Genomic DNA, 25,213 nt, shown 5'->3' with positions numbered 1-25,213 from the left:
ATTTTCAGAATGCCAGGAAGATCTGTCCCTAACATACTGCCAGCACAGAGCTAGAGAAGGTGTAGATGATTACAAACAATTTTGGGGAGACTTTCCAGCTCACAGGAAATTTAAAAAAATTCAGTTTCATTCCAAACTGAACTGAATCAAATTTTGAAATGTTACATTTTCTGTAAACCAGAAATTCCAGGTTTTGGCCAGCTCTGCACAGCTCTCCATCTCCTGTTTATCAAACTCAGATTCTAGCCTCATCACTCTCCAAGGATCTGGGCTAGGGTGCATGACTTCCTCTTACCATGGATACGAGTGAGATACATGATTATTGGCCAGGGGAACTATTGAGGAGTGAGCAGAGCTCATGTCTCCATCATCTACGGAGTTTGCATACTCACATTTTTTTTAAATGATTTGTAGTCTCAGATTGCTGTTGGATTTAGCAATGCTCCTGGATTCCCAGATCACAGCAATGGCCCCGTAATATCTTTCAGAGTGCAGCCATTTCTTTTAGGTGTGAATACTGCAGTCATACCCATTTTAAGTTAACTCCAGGTTACTCTGAGACCTGACTAATCTGAAAGACTGCTTTCTTGCCAAGTACTCCTTAACAGCTCTTAAGATTGGCTGGGAAAGGCTTTTCAATAATGGCCTACCTGTGAACATTCCATGTCCAGTGGAAAGGCCTTGTCAGTTGAAGGCCCCAGCTTTGGACTTTACTTCACCTGGCAGCTTCTTGGAAGCTGACCCTAACGTCACTCAGAGAATAAGGCAAGACGAATTGGGGGTTTTTTGGTATTAGAGTAAATGTTTAGCATAGGGTTTTGTTTTGGTTGGACGGGGTTGTTTCTAATTAAAGGCTCTAACAGCTATAGACATTCTAGAAATTAAATAAATAAATAGACCTTTATCCCTGAGTTTTCACAGTCACACAACCCAGTGAGAAGAGATTGTTTATGGAACTTTAATTTTGAATTCAATCCTCTGGTGATTGTTTCCTTTAAAGCTTTATCCTTGTCTTAAAATTTCCTAGCTGTAAAATGTTCAATGCCAATGACATACTAACATGCATTTTTCAAAAGTGACTAGTGATTTTTGGGTGCCCAGCTTGAGATGTTCAAAGGGCGTATTTGTCAGATGCTCTGTATTTTTTGAGAAGCGAGGGGCTCTTTTAAGATGTACTTGAAAAACGTAGGTCCCTACAATCATTAGTTGTTTTTTAAAAGCTTGAACATCAGATTTATTTTTTCTTAATTGATTTATTTACAACTTTGTCCTAAAGTTTCTTGATCCAGGAATAGACTTAACTTTTAGTAAAAATATGGAGATGTGCACATGCGTTTAGAATTCAGTGCTTTTAATTATTGACTAGAACAGAATCTATTATAATGCGAACTTCTTATTGCAGGCAGTATGTGTCAATACAGTGTGTGTGTTACATAACCACTGTAGAACTCCACATATAAGAAAAAACAAGAAAGGTCTCATTTATACTGGTGGAAATTATTGTACTGACGTTTTAACCAAGCAATTTCCCCTCCAGATAGATGACACAAGGAGGAGTGGGGAAGAGGGCAAATGGAAATTCTCTCATTCTAAAGCATTCATATTTGCCTTATGCTTATTCCAGGAGCCTGGCGGATTTTTAGATTATGCCTCTAAGCATTACACTCTATGACTTTTTTCCTAGTGAAGAATGTAGTTAAAACTTTCGGTTGACTTTGCTTTCTCAGAACATTTAATTCATGATTGGCAGGCAGGGAGTTGTTCACTAGGTTTGAAGATTACATTTTTAATTTTTTCACTTATGCTGGCAAGAGTAACCTGCAGCATATTAAGAGGCAACCAGGATTTAAAGGTCATCTTTGGTCCATGCTAATCCTGTTCTCAAAGCTCTTGTGGTGATTTTGGAGTGTAGTGGGAGAGCTTTCTGTTCTCACATAAGAAACCCAGCTTGCAGAGTGACCTTAAGACTGTCCTCTGACTAATGATTAATGGACATAGGGTTAGATTCCCTCTAAACTGCACTCCATGAGGGGATTTGCCCTGGTGCTGCTGCATGCATTCCCTCAGGGATTTGGCCACCAGAGAGCTGTTGGCTCCATAGGAGCTCGCCGGCAAATACGGTCAGGGAATGTGCTGAATCATCATGGGTGGAATTTTCAAGAGCACTTAAGTAACATGGGAGCACAATTCCCATTGAAAGCCAATGGGATGTGTGCTTCTAAGGCTACGACTACACTGACAGCGGCAAAGTCGCCACTGTAAGATCGATTTCTCTGGATCGACAGAGCGGTCTGTGAAGACCCGCTCAGTCGATCCAGAAATTGACATACTAAGACCACCTTCACAAATGGCGTAGTGCTGCGTTGGTTCCCGTCAGTGCAGTTCAGTGCAGTGAAGACGGCATGCAGAAGAGGAACAGAGAAGTCGACAGGAGTTACACAAGCTTTTTGCATAGCTTGTGTAACTCCCATTTACTGCCGCCGAATCTCGGAGGTAAGTGTAGACAGGGTCTGAGTCACTTAAATGATTCTGAAAATTCTACTTCACATCCCCCTACTTGTTCTGACTACTCCTCTTTTCTGCATGTTGTCTGCCATTTTATAGGCACAGCTAACACATCTGGCAGGCATATGTGGGGCAGAAGAGTTACTTTGGTTTTTCACTGCTGCAGCCTCCTCCTCCAGCATACATTCAACTGCTGGAGTTTCTGCCCTGGTCTACAGTACACCAGCTGGGTTTCAATCAGAACTAGTGGACTTAATTTCAGTCGGATAATTGCTGTTCTTTATGGCTCATTCAGCACCTCATGTCCAATATCTATTGTTCTGTTTTTTCTACTGTGCTTGATCCCAGTGTTGCAGGGCTTGGTTCTTTGTTTATAAAAGGAACAGAACTATGTAACTCAAAAGCTTGCCACTTTCACCAACAGAAGTTGGCGCAATAGAAGATATTACCTAACTCCCCCTTATCTGTCTGAAGAACTAGATGTGATACAGAGAAGGAAAATAGGTGTGATGAACCAGGACTTAGCTGTGGTGAAGATCAAGGGGATTCTTTTGAGGCTAGTGGGTGAGGACAAGGCACTGTGTCATAATTCTCACTTGATCCCAGGGTAATTAAATACTGACTGTGCAGCCTGACGTTACCACACAAGAGGGCTTGTGGAGTCACAGACACCTGTGCAAACAGAGTGTAAAATGCTCCCATCTGTCAGAGTAGAGAATTGAGATTTGGTAGCAAATTACACCCACTTCATGTAATTGCCTACAGAAGGTGTAAGGCAGACCCAAGGTCTATCTAAATCCTGGCCTGGATAAGACAGCCGTGGAAGGGATTGCTGACTACACTACAGCTCAGTCAAATAAAATCAGAATAATGTATTCAACCATAAATATAAGCATTAAAGGCAATGAGAGACAGCTGGGGTACAGTGTTCCACATGGGATACTGTAATGTCTGGAAGGTCATATTAGGACTTAAAGGTGTGGGAAGTAACACTACTCCTAAAAGGTTCCGTCCAATCTAAGGAGTTAAATCTCTGAGTGGAGAGAACACTACTGTAGAATCTGAGTCAAATTCCGAGTCATAAGAAAACAGAGTTATTCTGATGGCCTCCTGATAAAGACATTTTCAGGGAGATCAAAGAGGCAACCACCAACCCTAATAAAATGGTTACTGGCTCATCTAACTACATATGAAATGGTCAGGTGTCCCACTGGGAGAAGGCTCAGAGAAGCAATTTGTCTAAACGTGTCTTCCTTGGAACAGCCAGCTCAGGAGCATGCCAGGGAAGAGGCTGTTTCTGACTCTATCCTTGGCAGCATATGAGGGGTTTTAAGAAGTAGATCTAGTTGAACCCACTTACTCACTTCGTTCACAATCTAACTGAATTCAGCATTCTCAAGGGAGGAATCACATAAAAAACTAGCCCTAGATTCAACAAGCTAGCTCAGTCGGTAGAGCATCAGACTTTTAATCTGAGGGCCCAGGATTCAAGTCCCTGGTCAGGCAGGTGAATTATTGTTCCTAACTTAATAGTGATCTATGCGTTGAAAATAGCAGGTGTGTCCCATCCCCAAACTAGATTCAACAAGCTATTCCTAATCTGTAAAAGGTCCACAAAGCAGGACTACAAGTTGTCATGGTGGAAACAAGGTGTACCCATACAGGAAATGAAAATAGAGGAAACTGTGTTAGCCTTGGAAAGTGCAGTGGGTCTCAGACCCATGGCCTTCCTATATGGTCTGCATTTAAAGAAGTGACAGCCTCAAGTCCAGGACTTGAGCAAATGGGCAGAAGGACACGTGGAATCTCCTCTCCTGTGCCCCCTGTGCAGAAACCAGTAGCTGAGCACAGAGACAACCACCGCTGTCCTCCTGCGCCAGCCTATGGAGATGGCCAGCTACAGAAGAGACTGCATGCTGTACCCTCTAAAGGAGTGGGAGAGCACATATGCTCTCTGGACTGGGGAGCATCAGGAGGCACTGGGAATCCTGGCAGCACAAAGTTTTTCTGGGCAGTTCAGCTGTGCCTTAATAGCACAGTCTTGCCATAAATGAATGGAACGGCGTCATGGAGACTTTGAGAGTTACTTCTCTTGGGGAAGAGGATATACTACTGCTACTTAAACTGGACCATGACCATTCATACATGTGTTCGTATAGACCAACATCCCAAGAGAAATAACAAAATCAAAAGGACTGCCAGTATTTCACCTAGGAAGCTGGAGGGGAGAGCACACTGATCATGTGTAACCATCTTCCCCATCCATTACCACATGGAAATTGGAGACTTCTCAGGCATTTTCCAAGCAATCAGCCAAGCCACTCTACCCACTTGGCCACTCCAAAAGTGTGGGTCTTGAAGGTATGAAGCCACCCAAACCATCTCCTGCTTTGGTCCTGATTGAGCAGGGGGTTGGACTAGATGACATCCTGAGGTCCCTTCCAACCCTAATCTTCTATGATTTCAAGAGAGACAATATAGCAAATAAATGCTACTTGTGTTAACAGCTCAGTGTTGTGATCACTAATACAAACTCTGCACTTGAACATGATGTACTGTAAAGAATAGCAGTAACTGTGGCTTCTTTTATGAAACAGAGACCCTTGTGAAGTAAGTGAATCAATAGACATCTGACATGTCACAACACAGACCCCCACAATCTTCTTGTAACACTTTTCTTAGGACAGCTTCTCCTTTTGCAGATATTACACAATTCTAATCTTTCCAATTTACCTCTTTGTCAGTGTGCTTTCAAAGGCTTTTGAATGCGAAAGCCTCCATGGGTTGGTTACTAGGGATATGAAGGCACAAAGAGTTTTCCCTAGTTATTTTCATTCCGACTCCTCGATGATTTATAAAGCTGTGCACAATGTGTGTAGTTGGAGAGCATATGCCTAAACTCTAAGGAAGAGCAAAATAATAAAAAGCAAACCATACCAGAAAAGGAGACTTCTCCTTAAGGCAAACAGATTCTTTTTTAAGGAGTACTTTCCCACATCCAGTCTGTCCTAGTAGGAACTACAGGTATGATAACCTCATTAGAACAATTAAAAATTGCAGTTTTGGAGACATTGTCCTTACAGACCGCAGGGCAATGTAACTTCAGAATCAATCTCTTTATTGATATCTAAAATCAGCTCCAGCGTTGGCTACTCGTAAAGAACTGTCAATTACCTCTACCACAATTTAGCAAAGAGAAACCAGCATGATTCAAGTCAGCTCCAACAGAACTCTTATTCTTTAGGGAGATCAGGTTGGGTATGGACTTGAATATATTCAGCTTTAAACTCCACCAGGCTGTTGGGAGTCTGTGAAGGGCTCATCATGCATTCTAGACACACTGTTGCATGCAAATGCCAACCAACAGAGCTGCAGCAGAGTGATCAGCAGAAGAATTCTTTTGTATCCTAACCAGCCATTTCCTTTCATTTTGTAAACCATACTACAAAAAAGCAAAGATGAGCAATGCAATTATCTTTTTTTGTGGATTATCCTTCAAATGTTTGTGTATTTTAACTGGAGGGGAGAAAACAATTAGGACACTGATGGTTATAAAAGAAAGAAAAAAAAGCAATGCACAAGAGGCTTCAAATGACCAAAATGTGGTTTGACTATTGTGATAGATGAGAATTGGCTAATTTCCCTTTCCCTCTCCCCCTCCCTCCCCGAACAGAAGAAATTCCCTGTACTTAGATTTTTAAAAAATCTTTTTGCTGGGTGGCTGAACTTTCCCACAGAAACAAAGTGCAAATTGGTTTGTTCTGTATTTTAGCAGGCACAATACCCAACACCGCCAGTCTCCCATACCATGCTTTTAGATATGACACAGATAAAGCATTCGTCACAGCTGTGACTGTAACAGGAAGCCTAAAAGAGATTTCAAAACAAAGGAAGAAAAATGGGCCTTATTTATTCAATCACGGAGCATGCGCCACTAGCATTTTGCATCATGTGATTACTTGTTTCCAAGGCAACAGCTATAATGCTGAGTGCACAATGTCCCATATTTAAATAAGGGTTGGGTTTTTCATGATTATTGTAAAAATGCCCACAAACATTATCTAATTTTCATCATGTGACTATAGACTGATTCACGTTTACCAATATCTCATTCCTAGCTCATTGTGAGCACAGTACAAGATATTAAAAATCTAAGCTTCTTGTTACACCAGTGACAAGATATTTAATGATAACATGGTCAAAAGAGTCACTATAAATGATATTGAAATGGAATGGTCTTAGCCTGCCAAAAAAAAAAAAAAAAAAGATGCTGCAGAGCTACTGTGCCTGAACTATGCATTTATCTTAATTCCCTGCACTTTAGCAAAGAGATTATTTGCATGAGGATTGATTTATTGTTCAATAACCATAGAGGGACTATGCAAATCCCTCAGCTCTGACTAGCCAATGCCTACAGCAAGCATGGCTAGAACACCATGTCACCGCACGTAACCCTAGATATTAAGCACAATCTAATAAGGAATTACTCTTAGTAGTAGTAGGGGGAGGACTAAACCTTTCTCAGATGGCACGAAGCAGTGGTAGGGTGATGTTGAAAAGATACTGGTTAACTTGGATAGGGTGAAAAGGAGGGCAGAATTGGAAGACACCGTGTTTACATGCACATTGGTGGGGAGTTCTGAAGGCTGGAGAGGTTTATAGTAGCCAGAGGAGACAATTCAGTACAGTAATAATTGGAGAGCGCTCCCACTTCACTTTCTGGAACTAATGGGACTCCCCCGTCTTCAGCCTCAGAATCAAGTTTAGAATGCAGCTTTTGCACTGTATGCCCCCAAGCTTTCTAAGTGCTGTAGCACAGATTCTGTTGGAGTTATGGTAAGTGCTTTGCTGGGTTACTGTAAGTTCTAAATTATTTTAAACATATTTATTTGCCAACGTGTCAATTCTTTTTCTTTAAGCATCACTAATAAAGCCTCGTTTCATACTTAAAACATGCCTCAGCAAAGGAACTCCAAGATAAGGCAACAACTAAAGTGAAGAAAGCTACCACAGAACGTTGAACAGAAACCTTCAAACTCGATCATACCTCCTTTCCGCATCTAATCAGACACATATTTTAGGTTCATTTCTAATTTCCATTATCTCAAGCATTTACAGGACAGCCATCGCTGTGATATCTGAGCACTTCACATGATTTAAAATAGGGGTCAATTAACAACAAACAAATACAAGGAGCAAATAAACTCCACCCCACTCCAGCATTCTGACAGCAAAGAAATGGAGAATAACCAGAAGACTAACTGCCATGAATTACAGCATCCATAGTTAGCAAAGAGCCAGGATGTATATTGCAACTTTTTAAGTGTAACCATATTTGGGCTTGGAGAAATTTCTGATGGGAACAAATGCCAGTGGTAAGTGTTTCTCTGCCTAGAAAGAGTGTCTGCAGCTCCATGAGCACCCCTTTATGCCCTGAGAGCAGAATTGTTCCTAATGAATAAAAACAGTGTTTGTGGTCTGACAGGCGCACACTGTTAGTACCCTGCAGACAGCAAGCATCACTTTGATGTAAGCAGAAGTTAAACGGCAGCCAGTGCTGAGTGCAGAGGATAGGTGTAATACATTGTCATAACTCTACTCAGAAGTTAAGCAGCCACATTCTGAAGCTTCTGACTGGTCTTCAGGGTTAACCTATGTACGTGGACTGTGCTGTAGTTTTCTAGCACAGAGGCAACAAAAGTGAGGATAATTGTGGTGAAGGCCACATCTGATTGGAAAAGATTAACTCTTCTGGCCAACTCCAGATGGAAAAAGACATATCTGGAAGCTAATGCAAATTGGGAATCTAGCAGCAGTGATACGTCTAAGACCTAGAGACTGCAAATTGTTTAGACAGTAGGGGGCAAACACGCTCAACTGAGGAAGCCGTTATAGATTCTACCAGCTCCTCACAATACTCCCAGCCAATCTGCTTCACTTCCACTTAATCTGAGTTGGGTTTAAACCAGCTGGTTTTCATCAGTCTCATGGGACAGCATGGAGACTCTGGAACCAAATGGAGGTTCTTGTTGACTTCAATGGGAAATAGATTGAGCCCTCTAAGTCTGGGTCCAATGAAAATGAGACAGTGGGCCTGATTCTGCTCTCACTTTCATGGGTGTGAATCATGAGAGAAGACTGGAATTATGTGGGTATAAAATTATTGTGAAGAGAACTGGCCACACCCCAGTAACAGGGGCGAGCCTGGAGCTAAACTAACTCAGATTACAGAAGGAGATGCAATTGAGGGGAGTTAAGTGACCCCAGTATAAAAAGCCCAGGAGACTGCAACTATTGTCTGTTGACACTGCAGGGAGTAGTAAGGAGGCCCCAGCACGGCCCAGAATCAGCGGGGGGAAGGCACCACCTGAGAGAGCCTGAGGAGAAGGGCAAACTCCAGGCAGGATGTGCTGGAAAGTAGAAAGACCTTCGGATCAACCTTCAGAGAGGAGGGACCATGTTCAACTGAAACTGGCATGAGGACTGAGTATTCTATTTGAAAAACTGTTATTTGGACCACCAAGAAGGAGACACTGAATTCAGATGAGGGCCTAGACGAGGGCCAGTAAATAAACTGGACTCTCAGGAGAGGATTGTTTGAACTGAGTGAGTTCTTACGGGACTGACAACTAACAGGGGCTGGGTGCCTGCAAGGTGACCCCGGGCCATGAAGATGCACTCAGTAAACAGCTACTCTGCAACACCCCATTAAAATAATTTGAGAAAATTAACACTAGATTGACTCTCCTAAACCAAACTCTGGCTTGTCTACACAGGAAGTTAGTCTACAGTGAACTAGGGTATGAATTTAACACACACTAGCTATTCTGCACTGACTCTCCATGTGTGCACTCTTACTGTGCACTGAGTGCCCTCAGGTGGTTTAGCTTAGTACACTTGCAAAGTGCAATGAGCTAACGTGCACACAGGCACTCCAGGAGTGTCCACAGGGGGGACTTCGTACACATCAGCTACTTCAGGCTTTTCCTTGGTGTAGACAAACTCTAATGTGATCAGAATTTATCAGTGTACTGTGCAGCAGGTAATAACATCTCCTCTATAGAGAGTAACTTAACAACAGCCTTTATCATGTTCCTGTACCAGATATGGATGGGCTACAGAGCTTGCTCATACACACTACATGTGTTCATCATAAGATCCTTTAATGCTCTGCCAAGTATTGCTGAGATCAGGCCCACCGACAGCAATTCTGGGCTCCAGGGCAGAACAGTCTCAACCCGCCTCTTCTGTCTGTGGCCACGCCCAAAGTCCACCCCAGCTCTGCCCACACTCCACCCCAGACCCCGCCTCCTCCCCGCTAGGCTCATTTGCCACGGCATCCCTCCCCCACCTCTCTTCCACACTCTACCTTTCCTCAAGCAGCAAGTGACAGCTGAGGCAGGGCGGAAGAGCAGGGGAGGAAGGGGTGTGACAAGCAGTGGCGGTGGGGTGAATAGGGAAGGAGAGGAGGGACGCAAGCAGCAAGCGACAGCAGGGAGACCAAGTGGGGGGAAAGGGTGAACAGTGGGGTCTGGGGTGGAGTGTGGGTAGGGCCATAGGCAGAAGAGTCCCGGGCCCTTTTAAATTGCCGGGCCCCTGGGTAATTGCCCTCTTTGCTCCCCGCCCCCTTCGGTGGCCTAGCAGCAATTCGTTTAAATAAGGTCATTTACACACCGCACCACCTAGTGGCTGAACAGTATCATACAATTTAACATTCTATTACAGCCTTAACACTCACGTGCATTACATGTATTTAGTTGTCATAGCTCCATGAGTGGATTTACACCACCTGATGATTTGGCCCTCCCGTTCCCTTGCCTTTTGGTGGCTATTGTTGGTAACAGTTTCATAGCAGCAGGGATTATGCTAGTTTGAGTTAAATATAGCAACAATCTGGGTCAAAATGAGTGTCAATTTCTCAAAGTTGAGAGAATCCATTCAGTTTAAGGCCTAAATTTTTTACACCTATTCTGTATGTATTGTGTTTAAATGGTAGAAGTGGTCTTCCATCTAGACAAGAATGTCGCTGTCAGACAAAAAACAAACAAAATAAAAAATATAAGGTTTCATCAGAGGAGAGCTGACTGGCATCATAGTTATACAAGTTAATATCCAGCAGAGTTAATTTCCTAGAATTAATTTCCATTTTTTATAAGTAGTACTGCTTGTATTTGTAGATCACATTCAACTGCAAATGCCAACATCTTTCTGGGCTTATCTCCAATTTTAAAAATACTCTTCATCTGTCTTTGTAAAACAAATTGTGTCTTTCTGGACTGGTCATCTCAGCCTTTGAGTCTATTAATTTTAAAAGAAATTCTGCCTTTAGACTGTGCATCTGTTCTCTCAATCATTCATCCTAAGGGTGGAATCTGAGTTCTCTTTTCTTTTGGGTACCTCATCAAATCATATCCTCAGTCTCAAAGTTTCAGGTACATCCCAGCTCACACTAATGGAGGGGTTATCAGTAACATTCATCTCTCTAGATTTGGGGCTTAAAGAATGGCTGAAATGAAGAGTTGCTAAACAAGACTGTATGAAGAGGACACTCAGAGGATAGATGAGGATAAGGGTAAACCCCAACTAGTGCATATGCTAAAAATGACATTGTCCCAAAATCACATTTTAAGATGCAAAATAAAAATATAGCCTGCAGAAAAGTACAGCAGGTATCATATCAGACTAAGATGGACACTTCTTTTCTAAAGAGCTTGAGGTATTTAAATATGGCGTTACCACAACTAATGCTTAATGTTTCAAAGTAACCACAGGGACTCACTCATGACCACTGTGTAGAACTTGCTTTAAGATGAATGCCAGCTGCAAGAGTGTGCAAATCTCGTTGGACCAGAGAGTCCATCACAATAGTAAAATCATGTCATTGTACTGCCTTTCACCTTAAGACACCCCCAAACCTTTATGCAATTGAAGTATCTATGAAGCCTTAGAATTAAAATATTTTAGGGTGAGACAGCAAGAGAGACTGAATGTTGGCCAGGACATTGAGTTTGTTGCAAATTTTGTGAAGAGTGCCATGAGTTCCTTAAAATTCCACCTGGAGAGCAACCCAAGACCTGCAAAAGCACCTCAGAAGTAACATCTCATCTGAAAAAAAGACACATCTAACTCAAATACCATGACAAATGCACAGGGTTAGCCTACCACCCCATCCTATCATCCTATCAGAAAGACATTCAGAAGCCATGTAGACCAGATTTTTAAAAGAACTCAGTGTCACAGTTCACGGCAACTGCACCTATATTTCCCCTCAGTAGTCCAGCAAGGCCCCAACTGTCAGGATTCTGGCTCCCGAGGCAGTCACCTCTCTTGGGTGGAAGAGACACACGTCTCTCCCCTTTCTGATTAGGATCTCTCTCCAGCTGAGCACTAATGCCTTCACTGTGCTGTTCCCAGCAAAAGACAGACTGCCTAAGCAGACCTGTTTGCTTTCTCTTCAGAATTTAACAACAGTGTAACTGCCCACAATTAAGCTACCACACAGCTCTTTCTTTCTGCAATTTTATTCTTAGGACAAAAGCATTACCAAGAAAACATCTTAACAACAATAAAAGAACCTATGCACCTGCTGATAAGCTTACCAGAGATCACCCCCACCTCTGGCAGGTGATGAGTCTGCAAACCCCGCAAAGGGGTCTCTCCTATGGTTACAAGTTCATAACCGCCTCAACTCAGAACTAGCACCCCCATAAAAAATGAAGTCCCTCTTTTATATAGTTCTAGGTCCTTGATAGAGTTTCCATGGGTAGGTAATCAGTAGACAATGGATTTTTCTTCCCAGGTGTAGCTTCAGTATCCAATAACACATAAGCAATTGCATTTTTAATACCATGGACCCCAAACCTAATTCAATAAAGTTTAACTTAATTCAATAAGATTGGTCCAGGATATTGCAGGAAATTGCTCTTGGTCACACTCAGCATGCACAGTCAAGGCTAACTTTTCAAAAGAACTCAGCTCCCATTTAAATACTTTAAATAAAGACCAAAGTTTCAAAGCACTCATCACCCAGCAGCTCCCATTGCAACACTCATGGCCAGATTTTCAAAAGAGCTCAGCACACAAGGTCCTACACAGTACACATTAGTACATCTAATCTAGATGTGCTAAGTAAACTAAATTATTCCAGAAAAAACACACAAGTGGCCAGATTTTCAAAGTGCTCATGATTTGTTTTCCGCAATAATTTACTACTACTAAAACTTTAAATAAACCAAGTGTTGTACAAGCATTACTTAGAGCAGTTAACAACATGCTGCTGGAAAAAAGTCTGTCCATTGAAGATAAAATAGCACCACCAAAGCTATGAAGAAACAAATACTAACTGAAAGTTCTGTGTGAACTTTCTTCTGATTTCTTTTTATCAGTCATTACAGAACACTTTAAAAACACTTGCACTTACTCATTCTTCAGAATCCTCTTTCCTGTCCTCAGTACTCAGGGAAAACGAAAGAGAGGCTGAGATGAAATAAAACAGATTTGAATCCAGAGGTTTTAATCCACAGTGTCAGTCTGAGGGTGGTATTTAGGGATCATATTTCCTTAAATTGTTATACTTCTTAAAACTGATGCATAGCATTTTTTAAATTTGCCAAATCACTAGGACTTAAACTATACATTTCTAGAATTTTCCTTTAGGTGGTTGTCTTTATCTTGACCTTCAACATTCAAGATTTGATGGAAAATTCACCTTCATCAAGGTCAGTAGGGTTACAGCCTGTTATTAGTGGTATATATGACTCCATCTGCCTTCTTAATGTTTAGTATATTTACTTTTCCATTAACAAGAACATTTGGGTCAGATGGAAAATCTTTTCCAAGTGTTAGATTGAGTCTAGCAGCTTACTTCCTCTTAAATGCAAAACACAAGAAGACAGAACTCAAAAGCATGTAGGTAGTTGGTCACTTACGCACAGTTCTGGTGCTTTTTTCCCTGTGCATGTTGAGCCCCTGGTTCTTGACAGTTAATTCTGAATAGGATTTTCTGCTGAACCAATCTCTGTTTTAAATCAATAAGATCTGTACTATGTTGTTACAAATTCTGTTACACAATACTTCTCTGTTATGTTTTACATGTGCTGCTTTATGTTATGCTTTGACTTCAAAGAAGTACAAAAAGCTATAAATATTGTAAGAGTCAATACAGTTACAACTGCATGGGGGAGCTTTATGCTTCAAAAGGCTGAACAAAGTAATTTAGCCTCTAGATTGCTCACTGCTTTATGTAAAGCAAACAAAATATATTCCAAAGATTAAAAATATTAGTCTTGTCTTGATTGAAATCCCATCAAACTATCAAACAACCATTTTTCAGTAGTACAACAGGTTCTATTTAAACTACAATGTATTAATATTTAGTGACAGTAGCTGACTATTTTGGGCCTACACTATTTTACGTGTTCCATACTGATTATTGCACTTCCATAATTAAAGTTTGAAAATGTGCCCAACTTTAGTAATGTATTACCAAAAATTTCCTGGTATTATAAAAATTACACCTTTGCTACCTGAGTTTCACCAGATTTCATATCTCAGATCTGGCTGCCTAAATCAAAAGAATGGCCATACTGGATCAGAACAGTGGTCCATCTAGCCCAGTATACTGTCTTTCGACAGTCACTGACCAGTGCCAGATGCTTCAGAGAGAATGAGCAGAACAGGGCAATTTATTGAGTGATCCATTCCCTGTCATCCAGTCCTAGCTTCTGGCAGTCAGAGGTTTAGGGTCACCCGGAGCATGGGGGTTACATCTCTGACCATCTTGGCTAATAACCATTGCTGGACCTATTATCTATTACCTTCTCTAATTCTTTTTAGAACTCAGTGATACTTTTGACCTTCACAACATCCCCTGGCAATGAGTTCCACAGGTTGACTGTGTGTTGTGTGAAGTACTTCCTTATGTTTGTTTTAAACCTGCTGTCTATTAATTTCATTGTGTGACCCCCTCCTCCCAGTTCTTGTGTAATGTGAAGAGGTAAATAATTTCCTTGCTCATTTTCTCCACATTATTCATGATTATTTAGACCTCTATCATATCCCCCTCAGTTGTGTCTTTTCTAAGCTGAACAGTTCCAGTCCTTTGACTCTTTCCTCGTATAGAGGCTGTTCCATATTCCTCATCATTTTTATTCCCTTTCTATGTACTTTTTCCAACTTTAAAATATCTTTTTTGAGATGAACTGACTAGAACTGCACACAGTAGTCAAGGTGTGGGTGTACCATGGATTTATATAGTGGCATTATGATATTTTGTCTTACTACTTATCCCTTTCCTAATGGTTCCTAACACTGAAAGCTTTTTTTGACTGTTGCTGCACATTGAGCAGAGTATGAAAACAGTATGCCAATGCAACTGCATTTGCAGATCATTTATTATTTTACATTTTGGACACTAAGCTGCAGATGGATCCTGCAACCTCACAACTAATTACATTGTATTTTGGAAGTATGTTAGCAGAAGTAATGCAGCGGGGGGAGAAGAGACAAAGATTTTCTTTTCCAGACTCCAGGGAAAGGGTGGTTTGCACCAAAGCAGTTGTTCGTAGAGAGCAGGTCCTACAGCTAAGACAGCACAGTGACTGTCAGTGATTTGTCCATTCTGCAGTGGAAGGGTCACTAGGGCTCTGTGGTCCCAGCTGCCCTCTAGTACCCAAGTAATGGCCAAGAAATCTGGTCATATGTGTTTTACATTGGTTGTAGACAAGATAAGTATTGTATAATAAGCAGGACTCTTTTCCTGAAGACTCAATGTCCCTACAATTCTTCTGCTCCTCAGGCATCTTAACATTTTACATACCCCAGAAATCTGGTATCACTAGCATCCTCTGCTGTTTCTTCAACATTCTAGGATGCATCCAGTCTTATATTTTGCCAGCTTCTTTCCATCCCTGCACTTTTTAACTACTCTTGCATAACGTGCTTTTGGTCTTTTGTTTTGGTATGTAAGCCTTTGGAGCTTTAATTCCTTGGGACTGATGCAGTCAGGCATTTCCAATGTGGAAAACAAACCACATCCAGATTGGTGAGAAACCCTCCCCTTGTCAGCAAACCTGCATAAAAAAAGTCTTTCAAATTCAGCGCAAGTCTTGTCAGCTTAATTAGATAAACAGATATTCAGAAGCACAAGTCTCAGGCTGGAAAAGAGCTTGAATACACGAATACAAAACAATCCCAACAGCCACAGATACCTGAATATTTCAGTAACAGTTTATCATTCAACCCGTGTTCTCTCTTTTTTCTTGTTATCTCCAAATGTCTCTGTTGCTTTTTCAGAACACATATACAACGAAAAGTCAGAGCAGTGGAAAATACACAAGAAGAAAACCCACTGAATGTAGGACTGCTATTATTATTCAGTGACATATCTCTTTATAAAGCATTTGGAAATTTTCAAGAGTTCCTTGGAGACCTGATTCACCAATGCATTGCTCCAAATTTTAAACCAGTATAATTCCTTGAATTGCAGTGTAGTTACACTGATAGAAAACTGGAGAAACAAAAAGTGAATTAGATCCTTTGTGTTCTGTCCATGTTCTTACATTGTGTCTCTCACTGTGGTATTTGAGTTCTTACTGTACTAGTCCTAGTAATTCACACTACTCTACAGGCCTGATTATACACCTGGCTCTAAGCTTGCTGCATTAAGCCCCAATTCAGCAAAGCATGTAAATATGTACTTAACTCTATCTCTGTTTGGCACAGCTCCTTAACTAGGTGTTTAATATGCTTAAGTCCCTTCTCTGACTTCAACGGGATTTAAGCATGTTCTTAAACTTAAACACATTGTTATGTTTAAGTAAGTTGCTGGAAAAGATGGATGTAAGTATATAAAGCTCATGTGCTTTGCTCAATCTGTGCCTTAGTCTTATCCTTTCATGGCTATTAGTGATCACCTTACTGCTATGCAGGTAGTTAAAGTTTGCATACACATTGAATAAAGTCATTTGTACTAAAATAGGACTTCTTTTGTACCACAAGTGGAGATATGGTAAAATGCTCTTCAGAACATCTTAAGATTCCTTGATTGTACCACAAGGGACATGATGCATTTAAGAGAGGCATTTAAACTTTTAGGCGTACTTGTTCTTAGTATTCATTTTGCAAAGACAAGTATTTTCTTACTCTGTCTTTTCCAAACAAAAAAGAGACTTTGAAATTCTATGTACAGGTTTGGCTTAAATAAAGACTAACTTAGACATTGCTTGTTTAGGAAGAGCTTGGATAACTTAAAATAAACTTAAAAAGAACATCCCCAGGTCTTTGCTTGCTTACTCAGAACTTAGTGTAGTCTGAATTCTGGTTGATGTTCCTGGAAAGGGGTCATATTTCCTTGCTTAGCTACTTAGCCCTGAAACAGAAAGTGTGTCAAGTGCAGAAAGGGTATCACAGATAGTGAAAATAGCTTCAGAGTAGGACCTAGGACACAATGTATAAATATTTGGAGACTCAAAATGGTTGGGATCACTAAGTCAAGGAGCAAATACATGCATGAACTTGAAGTATGGGAGGGAGATTGTGTGTTGAATGTAACTACGGAATAAATTGGGATTTCTCAGCATAGGACAGAACAATGAGGATATGTGACTCAGAACCAGTTTGGCCAACTTCGTGCCAATGATGATCAGTTTCTGTTCATACTCATCTTTAGAGAGACATTGTTGTTTTGCCTAAATATGGGAAGTCATATCATAATAGGCATTTTATGTGTAGTCAAGGACATTCATGCCAAAAGTGCTGACGTATCCATGCCTGTGTATACTGCCTTTGTCCATTTAGGAATAAAGGTACGAAGAGGCATAGAGAGCATGAGCAGTGGTGGAAAGCAGAGGCTACAGAGGGCATACCCTCTTCAGAAATGGCACTGCGTACGGGTGATTAGTGACAGTGAAGACTGGCTGCTAAATAACAGTGTGACATGAATAGTGATTCAAACTATGCATTTGGCAAATATGAAACAGTATGGTGTTGTCCTTGTACTGTCTATGGGGTGGAGAAACAGCTATCTGAAACTCTCTGACCAGAACACTGGCATTTAAATAAAAATTTTGATTTCATAAGGCATGCAGGAGTGAACACTAGCAAAGACCAGCAAAACCAATGTGACCTATGGTGGTGCATATATGATCCCAGGTAGCACAGGTTACACCACATTACAATATATCAGGAAGAATGTGGGGGGGAGTTTCTCACTGCAATTTGTACTGCTCTATAATTAAAGAACCATCATGTGGAAAATGCCAGGCAATTGAAAATTGGAAAAATTAGTCCTAAAAGTATCTATTACATCACAAATAACTATGTGAGCAAGTGACCATTCAGACAGTTCAAAGCACTCTATGTTCCACCAGTCCCATCCACTCTTCATATTTTATTTTAATTTTAGAGAGGAAAGTGCTGAACAAAGAAACTGAGCTCATTAGAATAACAATGACACTCACATACATTTACATTATAAACCTCTTACATTAGGGGAAACATGTAAAATATTTAAAATTCAACCACTGCTTAACCTACATGGTCATAAAAATAACAGGAAAATGAAATGTCATTTTTTACACCATTTGAATCTGATCCGTGCAGCAAGGCAAACCTTTTGGAATGGGATTGTCTCTTGCAAATGTTAAAAAAACAAACAAACAAAAAAAACCCCCACACAACTCCAATTTTCTTATCACTGCTAGTAGCTTATCTTCTATTAAATAACTATGGTAGTCATCAAATTTGTTTCCTTTTTCATGAAATTTAACTGCTCTGGTTTTATAAGCAGACTGAATGTGTGATTTTTTTTTCCCACCTGCAAATACTTCTCAACCCATTTTAACACAGTTTGAGTCATATTTTTGGGACACTGATAAGGCTTCTGAACATATGGAGTTTTTATATATATGTGAGAGATAAGGTGACAAGACACATCAAGCCAAACACATTTATGCCTTTTCTAGACAAAGCATATCAAATGCAAAATAACCATCGTTCTGCACCTTACAACAGTGACCAAAAAAAACAGAGCCCAATGGTTCAAACTTTATTTATGCTGGTGAGCATCTCTCTGTGAGGGTCTTCTTACAGAGTTCCTTCCCTTTTGTTCCATCATCTCCCACACAACAGGCCCATCCTCAAACCTGATGGCTTCTATTGGGGACGGGGACTTTGGGAAGGTAGAGGGAATGTATACCTTCTGCCCCCCAGTACCCAGTACAAATAGACCTAATACAGCCAGAAGCCACAGTTAATTTTCCTGCTAAGCATCCTCTGTGATGGAGATCCTTCTTAAAGGGGATTCTCAGGGCAAGTTCCACATGAATAATCCCTGGCATAAGGGTCCAATAAAAGTTAGTTCCCAGAGTACAGCAGTGGAGCCCAAGGCCAATATGGAGGCACAGACCTCAAGAATCAACAGGATTTGCTGACTGGAATCCCAGTTGCTTCACACCTTGTTACTCCATTGCAGATACCACCACTTCCCTGTGATGGAAGAATGCAGGGGAACCTCACCAAGCTCCTTAGACCCTCTGCAGGGATTTCCAGATGAGGGTACAATCCCTCAGATCTCTGTAGTTTTGCCATCTTATATTTTTAAATATAGCCACATGCTGGACACCATGCAATGGGTCTGGCGCGCCAAACAAAACAGAGACACTTTGTTGGTCTCTTTGCACATCAGTACTGTACACAAGTAATATCCGACTGACAAAGTGAATTGCTGCAGAAGCTTTCCATGGTTTCCTGTTTAGCTGTTATTCGCAACTCTAATGCGAGATTACAAGATTCCTCAGAAAGCTGCTGGCTAGCTACACAGTTTACAAAGCAAACAAGAAGGTAACTTATTCTTTAAACAAGCAGGTTCAATTTTAGCATTGCAGTTACTTAGGAAAATAGATGTCAAGCCCACTTATATTTTGTATTCAGGATTCTGTTGATAAACTTTACTGTCACAGGCTGTTTCCCATTTTGGTTGTGTACAGTATTTATTCTATAAAGGAACGACAAATAGATTTAAGCTAGGGGTTGTTTGAAGTCAAGCAGAAAAACAAAAACTATCCAATATGATTGTTAGCAGACTGAAGCCCATGAAAATCACACACGCACATATGATTTATGTAGATTTTAAATTAACTTGGCACAAAAAAGCAGTGCAGATACAAGATCAGAAACAACACACAATACTGAAATTGTTCATTTTCTAATTGTAGCACATCATGAAATCTCTCCAGATTGTTATTTTAAATGATAGCATAGTCACCTAGAATTCTAATTAGTGTATTAACCTGAGATGCTAGGTGTATGTTGTAAGGCCCCAGCAACTTTCAGTGATTGACTGTGTCATCCACAGCCTTGCGTATCAGAAGAGTCATGATACCAATGGGTTAAGTCCCAATCTTGTGAGGTGTTGAGTACATTGGAGATGGTGGCTCAGTGCCTCACAGGATCAGGTCTTCATTAATGTAGACCCAAGAAACAGACATTTCTTTCAGGAGCAAGAATTAGCAGACAGGACACCTAGGAAAACAAACTAATCCCTGGTGTAATGCTATTGAAATCAATGGGACTTCAGTGCTTGTTTGAAGTTAAGTACGTGCGCCTTAGTGCTTTGCTGAATCAGGGCCTTAAATCTTAGGACACTGGACAATCCAAAGGAATTTAAACCCTTCACAACTGGCCAGATTGGGATTTTTTTGATAGTGGGTGGTGAGAAGGAGCATTCAGGGCACTGTGATGGAAAGTTCTATGGCCAGGGGCAAAAGGAGGCCGGGCAAAACTGTTGGATAGAGTCAGTCCGTTCCAGAGACCCCAGCTCCTACCCCACCCTGCCTCTCAGCCCCTGACCACCTTCACAGTTGCCAATAGTCCTGGTTTGGCTAGGAATTCCCAGGTTTTACCAATTCATTCCAACCCATCCCAACCCCTTAGGAAGGAAGCGGCACTGGAGGAAGAAGGTAAAAGCAGCTAAGGGCAGAAAAGATGGAATGAAGCTGGGAAGCAGCTCTGTGCTCTGAGAGCAGCTGGTGGGAAGGAGCCAGCTGTTCGCACTCGAGTGGGGCAGGAGACTGGAGATCTAGAGAAGAAGGCGTGTGTTTGATCACAGGGAGACAAGCAGAAGAGAGAGGTGTGGGTTTGATGGCAAGGGGAGGAGGATAGTGTGACACGTGTCAATTTCCTGCAGTATCCATGAAAAACCTACTGAATTAAGTTTAAGTATCTTTTAGAGTCCCTGATGCAGGCTGAAATTTGCTGCAGTTTGAGATACCATGAGCTTTTTCCTAGACGTAGGATATTTTTGGTGGATCTAAGTTTGCTTTCTATTTTTGATCTATTACCCACCCAACACACTTGCAGTAGGGTACACAGATCGCAGCAGTCCCCAATGTACCTAGGCTCAGCCTAACAGTGAAGACAGATAACCACAGGATTGTTTTGGAGGTTTCCAATATATTTTCCCTTACATCTAGGTGCATCATGTGCTCCAATATATGCTAATTTGGCAGAAGGATGCTATTTAGTGAACAGAAACACCCTTTAGTAATTTACCTTAAAAAACTTCTAGTGGATGTTTTCAAGATCTATTGGGACTTGCTGTGGCATATTTAAACCACCAATGAATAACAGTTCTGCATATTCCACCCTAAAAGGGCTACACTGAAAGCTAGGCTTGTAGAGCAAGAGGGAATTTGCTGTTAGGGTTGTTTCACAGAATGTACAGGTCTAACCCTCAGAACTCTAAGACAGTATCCACGGCTGTTTGGTCTTTAAAACTCTAGGAGCTGTTAAGTAACTATAAAAATTCCTTCCCTTATCTTATTGTCATGGTTCAGGGCAACTGCACCTGTATCTTCCCCAACCCCCCTCTGTCCTTTGAGGGCACCCATTCTAGGCTCCTGGCTCCTCAGTCATCACCTCTCTTGGGCAAAGACCCACATCTCCCCCCTTCTGACTGGGGTCTTTCCAGGCTGCACAGCTCTCTGCCTATACTGTGATATTCCCAGAAAGCTAGACTGAGTAAACAGGCCAGTGTCTACACTTTGCTTTTTCTCCAGAGGCTAAGAACAGCTGTAATTACCACCAGTTATCACTTACCACACAGCCCTTTCTAAGTAAGCACATTTATTCTTAAGGTGAAAGCAATACAGAGAAACATAAAACAATACAAACAATAAAAGAACTTATTAAAGAACATGCTAATAAGCTTACCAGAGATCACTCACAACTCCAACAATGGCTCTGGTAGAAGTCAGTCCTTCAAATCCCATCACCTTGTGTGTTTTCTGTGGTTACAAGTTCATAACAGCCTTAGCTCACAACTAGCAGGTTCGTGAATGGGTTAGTCTTTCCTTTATACAGCTCGGGCCTTTGATCTCGAGACCCCGAAAACAGGTCATCAGCAGACAATGGGCCTCTCCTCAGAGCATAGCTTCAAAAGGCTAGGTTTTTGTACAACCAGAGGTGGGGAATTTACATTCATCCTCCCCTAGAGATTCCCAGAGCAAACCACTTGACACAGTCTATCCCAAAAGTCCATTCTTGTCTGGTATATTGTTCAGTACAGTCCTTTGAAATTCATTACATTTCCTGGGATTCACAACACATTTTCCCCCTCGAGAGATTACATACAATCTTGGCCTACAACAATACATAACCTTTGCATTTAATACAATGGACTTTGCCTTATTACACGTTCCCTGTCGGATGTAATGTAATTCAGCTTCACCAAAGTGAATTAATGAGCAGTTCTGATATCTGCTGTGCAAGGTCAAAGAGCTATACAGTTTTTGGGACATGTTGAAAAGTTGCTGTTTTAGTTTCAGAAGAAATTGCAGCAGCTTCATTGGCAAATTATTCTTCTGCCTCTGAGTTTAGCATTTATGGTGCTCTGCTCAGCACACACCATTTTATAGAAGAGTGTGAATTTTATGTTCAAGATGCATCAGAGGCAATTTATGGTAGAAAGATAAGAAAAATTACTATTTATTTTTCCAACTGGGCTATTCATATGCTTAGGAAAATCTCCAGTGATGAATTGGGAAAAAAAATCTGAAATTCCAAATACAATCATTATTAAGAATTAATCAAAGGGGAAATAAAGTGTAGCTAAAAATAAGCTGGCAAAAAATAAAGAGAATTCATAATTAAACAACCCTTCTAATTCACTAAACCTTTATCTTAAAAAACAGAGCTTTGAGAGTTCTGGAGAAACCTCTCTGTAAATGTTTCATCTGAATTTTCAGTTTATTTTACTTTAACTGTGTTTATATGCTCTATTCACTTCTCTTGAATGCACAAGCAAATGAGCTCATTGGAGGAAGACTTACCAAATCAGAGGATTTTCATAGCGTCTATTACAAAATATTTCCAAAAAGCACATTTCAAATTCATCATCATGGGTATTTGCACCAGAAACCCGAGTCACAGGTTTATCTGAACCAGTGCAGATGAAAATAAGTCTTCCTCTGAAGATTTGTTTCCCCAAACATGAACCTGTGCTGAGATTTGAAAAAGTTTGGTTAACATTTTTTTTACAATTATTTTTCATTCTTGAACACCTCAGCACTTTTTCATTTTGGCCAGGGTTAGAAGAATATGTGCTGAAATGAGCCAGGGTATGTTTATACTACACACACCTTGTCCCAGCATGCAGAGTGCATACACTGCTTACACTCCTAGTACAGTTATAAATAGATAGTAAGGCACTGCTTAGGCAAGTAAAGATATACCTAAACCCTGTCGTTATGTACCTTGCATGGTTCTCTAACATGCCTAAGCAGTGTCTCCCCCATCTACTGCACTTTTTAGCAGTGTAGTGTCCCACTGCTGGAGTCTTTCCCCACCACAGGGAACCAGCTTCAGGGAAAGGCTCTGACAACTCCTCACTCTCCTCCCTCCTACCCGCCCCCCCAACCTTTCTCTGCTGCCTCCCCTACTGCCAGAGCCTTTCACACACCCCAGTGTGGGTACAGTCCGCTTTTCACGGCAGTGCTTGCAGTGTAGACACGGCTTCAGAAAGGTTGTTCATGCAGTAATTCTGGCCTGATGGAGGGGAGGAGCTTAACGTAGCTCAGCATGAAGCATCACAATGACAACCAATTGTCAATGATGCGGGTCATAACTTCCGGATTATTTTGGGCCTCCGCTTTTCAGAACAAGGATGAGCCACTATTTAACAAAATGCATCGGATAGTGGGAGAGAAATGAGACAGGAAAGCTCGGTGTCTACATTCAATTTCTTAAGGGTTGAGAATGGGATTATGCTATTGTGGTCACTACAGGTGCCATGCAGAACTGGCATTGTGAGGAGATAATGCAACAATATTGTGTCCATGCTTGAGCCCTGCTGCACCAATTGGCAGCAGTACGGCCCATTGTGAAAGCTTGTTTCTAACATTAATGAAACTGGAGGGGATATTTCTCTTTCAAATAGATGGAAGCAAGTGTCTTTTAAAAGCAAGTACATTGCAATAGACAAATATGAGACTAAAATTTTCTGGCCTGCGCAGGGCACCATCTGCCCTTATCACATGATACGCTTCCCCACTGAGGAGACACTATCTTTACCATTAGCTAGCTTTATTTCCTGTAGAAATGTTATTGTCGCATAAGAGGCGGCCATACTCTGTGTTAAATGGTTTTCACACTCTTGGCCAGGCTCTCTGGCTTAATGCTGCCTCTGGTCAGTTGCTACAGATAATCACTGTACATTATTTTGTTGATTTTTTTTAATCTGCAAATACGATGGGAATTAATTTACAGCCAATATTTTAGTAAGATCGATTCCACTTAATAGCAACCCAGGTATTAACAACTTCCCGTTAATGGCAACATTTTACTAGGAACCAAACCCATCCCAAACTTTAATGTTAATGGTACTTGGATATTGGCAACGAAATACTGCTCCTTGGGAACTTTTCTGGAAGAAAGGCCCCACTTCCAGGCAGGTCTGAAGTGCTGGGATGTGCCTTCCCTGGATGCAGCTCTGCAAACCTGTCTGTGGCTGGTGATCAGCCTGTTCCAGCACTTCCTTCTTGGCCTGCGGCCCAGCCAAGCAGCCTGTGCACAGGAGGTAAGGGGGTGTGGGCAGGGTGGCCACAGCCTGGATGTTGAAGCTGCATGATTCCTCTCCCTGTGTTCTCTCGGTAGCATTCTGCTGGGAGCCTGCATGCAGGGCAGGAAGTGCTAGGGCATGCTGAGCCCCAACCCCCAAAGAGCGCCGGGAGGAGGAGGATGTTGCCCCACAGGACTCCAGTGTCTCTAGAAAGCCTCAGCCCACAAGCTGGACTGCAGCTAGAGAAGGCTCGTCCCAGCACTTCCTTCGCTGGCTGTGGCCTCACAAAACTGCCTTCCACTTACTTGCACCTGCCAGATAAGAGCACATTTTCCTGGCAACCAAGGGGTTGCTAATAAGCCGAATCTACAATATTTCTGTAGCACAAATTGATTATAAAACCAAGAGTAAACAATATGAATGCCAAACAGGTTTCTCATTACGATGCTGGTGATGGTGCCTTGAGGCTCTGAACAGGGACCAGGGCTCCGCAACGCTAGGCATTGCCCCAAACAGTACACACCCATGGAGCTCAATCTGTTGAAGTGAATGGAAACCCTACTCTTAATTTCAATTGGGCATTGGATCAGGCTGATAAGAAGATACAGGAGACAGACATAACCAATATAGGGGTGAAGATAGGAGCATTTGGGG

The 25,213-nt window shown here is 41.4% G+C and overlaps 1 long non-coding RNA gene and 1 other non-coding gene across 2 annotated transcripts in view; both read left to right on the top strand.

Moving 5' to 3' along the window:
• LOC137166404 (uncharacterized) overlaps nucleotides 1-24,879 on the top strand; it is a 50,907-nt gene extending 26,028 nt beyond the window's left edge. The window contains exon 3 of the long non-coding RNA XR_010923690.1: nucleotides 24,655-24,879. This is a non-coding gene — a long non-coding RNA (uncharacterized lncRNA). The remainder of the gene's footprint in view (nucleotides 1-24,654) is intronic.
• On the top strand, nucleotides 3,928-4,011 carry TRNAK-UUU (transfer RNA lysine (anticodon UUU)). Its single transcript has one exon. It is a non-coding gene; the product is annotated as a tRNA-Lys (tRNA).
• Nucleotides 24,880-25,213: the final 334 nt, after the last annotated feature.

This window comes from Emydura macquarii, unplaced genomic scaffold (assembly GCF_026122565.2).
Source record: "Emydura macquarii macquarii isolate MOO-44397 ecotype Brisbane River unplaced genomic scaffold, CSIRO-AGI_Emac_v2 contig_2846, whole genome shotgun sequence".
Lineage (NCBI taxonomy): Eukaryota > Metazoa > Chordata > Testudines > Chelidae > Emydura > Emydura macquarii.
Note: the sequence above shows the minus strand (reverse complement) of the source record. Positions and strands in the feature narration are given on the sequence as shown.